Here is a 7,127-nt window from a genome sequence, read left to right on the forward strand (position 1 = left end):
TCCAGTTTTTTTAAATTAATTATTATGATTATGTTATCGTTAATGCAAACAAAATGTTGAAAGCTCTAGATAAGTTTGTTGTATTCTTGTATTATGTTCATTAGTAAATCATACTTAAAGCAGTTAGAATTATTAACCCACTAAAAGGCAAATGATTTGAAAATTTAAAACTATGTTTTGTTAAGAACTAAATTTGATTTTAGTGTCATTTCATACAAAAATAAGAAATGAATAGATACTAAAATCAAAAAAGTTAATAATTTTTTTTTTATATATTCTTAACAAAAACAATACTTATAACTCACAAATATGTATATCAAAAAATTCACGTCATTTTCTAGACTAATAAGTTTTCTTTCTAAACCCGTTAAAAAATTTAAAGTCGGAAAAAAACTGACTGAGTTACAAGTTGACGAACATCACAGAAAACGATTTTTTCAGAATAACTTCAGAATTTGAGGGTGTTTCTGAAATTGACACAATTTGTAATGTACAAGGTAGAGTATTCAATTAATAGGGTTTCTGGTTTAATCGGTTAATCGAGCAAATAATTAATCAAGGTTTAGATTTACTCGGTTAATAATCGGTTAATTTAAAATTATTCGGTTAACCGAATAATTTCTATTTTCATTTTAAATTTAAAATACAACAACGAATTTTGTGTAAAAAAACATAAAAAACAACAAATAAGGTATTTGAGACATTTTTGTAAACATATCGCCTATTTGCTGCAACAACGTCATAACTCAAAATCCGTGTTTTATGAACTGAGTAATACAAATAATACGAATTATGACGTTGTTGCAGCAAATGAGCGATGTGTGAGTTTTTTAGGGTTTTAGTGAGATCTTCTGAAATAATCTTTTATAAAAAGAATATAATTTAAACGATTTTTTTCTTTAGATTTAATAAAACTTTTCATCGAAAAAAAACTCTCGCTGATTGTATGTGTTGGAGAAATCAAAAGCATGATAAAGAATATTCCTTTTTGGATTGTTTTAGATTTTGATTAATTTAATAGTTTCATTTAGTTATGATAAAAGACTCATTTCAAAAAAAAGTTTCGTCTATAAATGTAAATACAAACAAATTTGCAAAGACATATAAAATAAATATGAGGGGGTTAGAGCACAAGGGGTTCAAGTGCCTTTTTTTCTCAAATTGAGTTAACATATGGAGTTAGTAGGTGAAGTTCATAGCACAAGAGTTGAATGTGGGATTCTCATCCGTTAGCGAGATATGGCGACCAATTCTAGCACTTGTCATTAAAATACCTGTTTCGGTTGGAGCACATGGGGTTCATGAGCACTTAAACCCCTTGTGCTCTAAGCAAATATTAAAATTAATTTTTCACATGGACTGATTTAGTGAATTCAGATGAGTGATCAGCTAAAATCTAGCAATTAATTCCATCACTTGTTTTCAAAACACATGTTTCAAATACATTTGTGGATTATTTTCCAAAAAACAAAAAGTAACATAAAATAATGGAATCGAGTATATTGATTTTTGATTTTTTATTATTTATGGTACGTAAGATCATTAAAAATAAGTGAATCTGAAAATAATATTGACGAATTTTCTGAATCTGCTCATCTTATACAAAGATGATCTTATGAATGTGCAGGAAAACTTCACCAAACTAAATCTGAAAGCTCGAAATGTTGACCGAGTCGTGTAGTTACTACCATAACTTCCTCCAAAAAACAGCGTCAAAACAATAATATTCCAGAAATTCAAGAACCTACAGGATCTTCTTTGCTGTATACCACCAATTTACCACGAATGGTTTAAAGCACTTCCTCAAATTGGAATGGAATAAATTCCGGAAAGAATAGAAAGTCAAGGTGAGGATGACCCCGATGATGTCATCTGATTATGACGACTAAAAAATGTAACAAAGAACCATAAAAGCTTTTCTTAATTAAATGTTAATAAAAAAATTGAGTCTATGTGGTTTTCTTATTAGGTAATTCAGAACTTTGAAAAAAATTAAAGCACAAGGGGTATAAGTGCGGCTTTCCTCACTTCAAAGTAAATTTTTTGTATTTGTATATATAAAATATGGTATTCTTTTATCATGTTAGATTAAAATATATCTCAGGATCTCTATTAATTAAAAGGCAATATTCCAGATAGCATCTATAATTTTTTATTGTAAATTAACTTTAACCTCATTTTTCTCGTTATTAAACATTAGTCACTTGAATCCCTTGTGCTCTAAGCCCCTCATATGTGAGTTGTTATACATACTCACTAATCATGTTTATTGGATGTTCAAAAATATCTAATTTTAATTTGAAATTTTGTATTTGAATTGAAACGGAAAAATAAATACAAAAAAATTGTTTAAAGTGCAAAAAAAAGGAAATTCGGTTAATTGGTTAATCGAAACAAATTAATCGGTTTATTTGTTATTTGAAAATCGTCAATTTCAAATTATTCGAACAGTTAGCCGTCCAAAATTAATCGGTTAACCGATTCAATAGCAATATAAAAACTTTTTTTTTATAAATTTTGTCCAAACAGGTATTTTTCTCATCCATGTAACTTATTATCAATTGTTCTTAGCACAATGTTTCCGAAATATTTGAGATAGCTATTTCTTCAATCTTTCGAAAAAAAAATTAAAATAATAGGTATAATTTCAATGTTTCTAAAATATAAAGTTTCTGTAATACTATGCGTTGCACACATATTTTTGAACGGTTTAAGAAAACACTGTAAACACGGCACTAAATGTTAAAGTTAAAAAAATTTCTGTTGTATAACATAATGTAGAAACAGATAATCAAAGCTCTTCTAAAGCTTTTTATAAAAATGCGATCATTGCATGCTAAAGATTTTTTCTTATATTATTTGACTGAGTTGCCATATTTTAGGTAAATTATAAAATTTAATGATTCGTGAAATAAATACAGATTTTCCATTTTTTAATAAAAGAAATTTAAGCATGGAAGCATATAAACCAATCATAATTTTAAAGTAAAATCTATCATTTCCGTCCCCACAAAGTATTCATATTCTGGATTTCTATAGACAGCAATATATCCGCTATAGTTCAATATAGGTTTCTGTTTAAAATCAAGCCAAAATGGCTGAAATATAAGCAAAAAACCAAGACTACTTCGATTTTTTCATAGTTTTGTTCACCAAATTTTTTTAACAGAAATTTTATTCCACCAAAATTTGATGTTCAACAATTTCCTTTTTTTACTTTTAACTACTATTCAACTCTTTTTGTGAGTAATTGTTAGACTTTTTCCGTCCGTATGTTTCATATAGAAAGAAATAACGCTACCTAATTTCATGGCGATCGGTCCACAATTTGTAGTAGCTCTCATATAAGATCCACTTCCAAAAATTACTTTACCAATCCAATACAATATAGTATACATAAATCCTAACCTAATTTTGTCATGATCGGTCCATCGATCTTCCAAAAATCAAACATGCATAAATATTTTATAAGTATTAATTAATATCAACATATTCCAAAATGTAACTGAAATAAGTTTTATATACACAGAAATCTTGCTACAAAATTTTTGAACGATCGGTCCATATTGAAACAAATATAGCTCCCACTTCAGAAAAAGGGAATTTTTAATAATTTTACAACATTTTGTACAGATTCGAAGGTCGAAATGCATTTTGACTTTTAGTGTCATAATTTGTGAAATTTTGTGTGGGATTTTTTTTTTTTAAATCAAAGTGTTACTAACTTTAAGTCAACCAATCTATTCGAAATATTTTGTTCTTAAAGGTAAGATATTCTTCTTTCAGTCTATGCATTTGTAAATGTTAAACAATTAACAAAAAGTGTGTTGAGAACGCAAAAACTAAGGGTTGCATCAATCCACTGTTGCGGCTAAATTTATCGGCGTGATATATTTCATGGTTTCTTACTTTTATGTTATATAAAAAAATGAATTTTGAGTGTTGAATTTGATAATTTTGACACAATTTTCGTTATTGGTTGAATTTCAAATACAAAAATTATGGAATAGATAATTTTCGTAATTGAAAACACAAAAAATAACAAGAATGTGTTTTCAATTACGAAAATTATCTATTCCATAATTTTTGTATTTGAAATTCAACCAATAACGAAAATTGTGTCAAAATTATCAAATTCAACACTCAAAATTCATTTTTTTTATATAACATAAAAGTAAGAAACCATGAAATATATCACGCCGATAAATTTATTATCTATTCAATAATTTTTGTATTTGAAATTCAACCGATAACAAAAATTGTATATTCAATTGTCAAAATTATCAAATTCAAAATCATAGAGAATAGACATAGAGCGGAAACTCTGCTGTCAAAGACCTAACTCAGTTGTCAGAAACCTAAGTGATGAGAATGTATTAGTAGAAAAAACTATGTGAAAACAAAAACAACACTCGTATGTGTGATAATTTTGAGTAATTTTTTTTTTTTGAGTTTTTTTCTAGTTTCCGCTCTATGTTTCTCTATGTTCAAAATTCAATAGAAAATATCAGAAAATTTTGATTGATTTAATTATGAAATAATTGAAACCAGTTCAATATGGGATAAATGTTTGAATTTAAATATAATTTGTTCTGTGTGATGGCTGTTCTGAGTTTATTGGGTCGCAACTTTGTTCAGCTTTTTAAAGTTTGGGTAAAAGATATGGGCATTTCCACCGAAAAGTCCACCCAGACCAACAAATTAAAAACTAATCAATTCAACTAAAATTTGGAGTTATATATACGGAAGTCATGTCACGTAATTTTGTTATGATCGGTATCGGTTAATCATAGCTGCCGAAAATAATTTAACGAGCATAAATCTCTTAAAAATGTTGGTATCCACATAAAATTCAACAGAATTAAGTTTCATATAAACATAAATTAGGCGAGCTAATTTCATGGCGATTTGTAATACGAAAATAAATTATTAAAATTAAAAAAAATATTTCTCATTACTTTATTACTTGTTTTCTTTTTCTTATTTTTTTAAATATATGAAATGGAAATTCAAGTAACATAACGTCACGTCACATACTAAGGCTAACAAATAATAAAGGAGGAAGGATTTTAAATTTTATAATTTGAAAAATAGATCTATATTATTCCAAATCCTACAACAAAAGGTTTTATAAAAAAAGTCTTTCCCAATTCGCAGAGTTCAGCAATTTTGTAATGCAAGTTAAACCGCTTTTCTGTTTTTGGTAACGTCAGGCAATGGCATATTTTTGCTATATCTTCAACTCCTTAGGGTCAATTGATGTAATATTTTTTCTGAATAAAGTGGTACTTAATTACTTCGTAAAAAACTTTTTACAAATTTGACTTTTTCATTATTTTTTTAACATTTTTCGAACAAATGTCACGTCACGCCCATATAAAAAATCGTACTTGAAAATTTTATGGAAAGATCATAATTGTTCATTGATCCCACTTGATCGATAATAGACTCAAAGTTTATTAAATGACTAAGGCCGGGAAACTTATTAAATTTTAAACATAGTTAAACTTAATCAATTTTTAAATATTAGTTTTTGTATGAAAAAAATATACTTAAACATTGATTATGCCTTAACTATGTTTAAAATTTTGATAAGTTAACCGGCCTAAGGCTGGGAATCTTATTAAATTTTAAACATAGTTTTATATAGCTGGGAAACTTATTAAATTTTAAACATAGTTTAGGCTTAATCAAAGATAAAATTTATTTAATTTGTATTAAAAATATATATTGTTACGAAATTATGCTTGAATTCAAATATAACGATTTTAAGGGCTGATTTAAAAGTAGCATAATGCTTTCAAATAACAGTGCTGTAATAGCAAACTGTAACATATCTGTGGGCATTATTAAATAAAAGCTTTCAGTTGATTTGATCGTAAGTTGGCAACGCTATATTCGAATTCGTATATTCAGTTAAAGAACATTGTAGAAAGTACACCACAGATGGCGTATGTATTAGTAAGATCTAGAATATTCGAATTTTGACAGTTAAAGAACAATCTAGAGTGCAGATGGCAGTGTTATAAATAGTGGCAACTGAGTGCTATAAAGTGTGCTGTCTTTTTCAATTGAATTTGTGTACATTATAAAGTGTGTCTTTATTTCTGCGAATTTATAAACGTGTGTAAAAAACACTGAGTGACTATTTAATTCTGTTATTATACATTCTAAATAAATAAAGAGTTGTTAAAATTTTCAAACTACTAAACGGCTTTTATTTGCAATCAAAAGTATCCGGTTTATTTAAAGGAAATAAACCAGCGTTTTGAAAAGGTTAAAAACGTAACAATATGTTAACATTGATTAAACCCGACCTAAGAGTCTAAGAGCCTTTATTAGGAGTAATGCTTTAATATTGTATAAAATATATATTTGTGTTAATGTGATATACGACAAAATGTGCTACGCGAAATCAAATAAAATTTTAAAAGGAAACTGTTTTTATTCATATACTCGGAGTAGCGTATTATACGGTCGGACTCGACTGTAGTTTAGAAGATAAGTATCATCAATTATCATTTGATTTGTTGTTTATTCACTGTTTATTGTTTACATATAGGCAATTCCACGACTGAAAACCCAGAAACCCTTGAAACTTTTTTTCAAGATGATTTGAATAGGAGATAACACTAAACTATTACTATGCATAAGTATTTAGAGCTTATTTCAACATTTTATTGGCAAAAATAATAGCTTAGCTGACTAAATTTAATTTTTTAATTTAATTGGCGTGTTTTAGGCTAAAATTGCGGTTAAAACTAAGGTCCCAATTAGCATATAATGTGAAATGAATTTGACTCTGATTGTTTATTTGCTATTATAAAATTGTTTATTGAAACCGAATGTATATTTTCTATTAATTTTTGTAGTTTTGTATACATATATTTACAGAATATATATTGTTTTACTATAAGAGAAAAATCTGTCACGTACGACTATTAATTTTTATTTATTATAAAATCATCCAAAGATTATTTTTATTAAAATATGACGGATTGTAAAGGAAAAATATTTCGTTTAGTGTAAGAAATTAAAGGAAAACATAACAACTTTTACGATTCGAAAATTTTCGCATATTTTTTTTTGCTCGATATTTTGAACAACAATGTTTCGAAATCACTCTT

The sequence above is a fragment of the Calliphora vicina genome, chromosome 1, assembly GCF_958450345.1.
Source record: "Calliphora vicina chromosome 1, idCalVici1.1, whole genome shotgun sequence".
NCBI lineage: Eukaryota > Metazoa > Arthropoda > Insecta > Diptera > Calliphoridae > Calliphora > Calliphora vicina.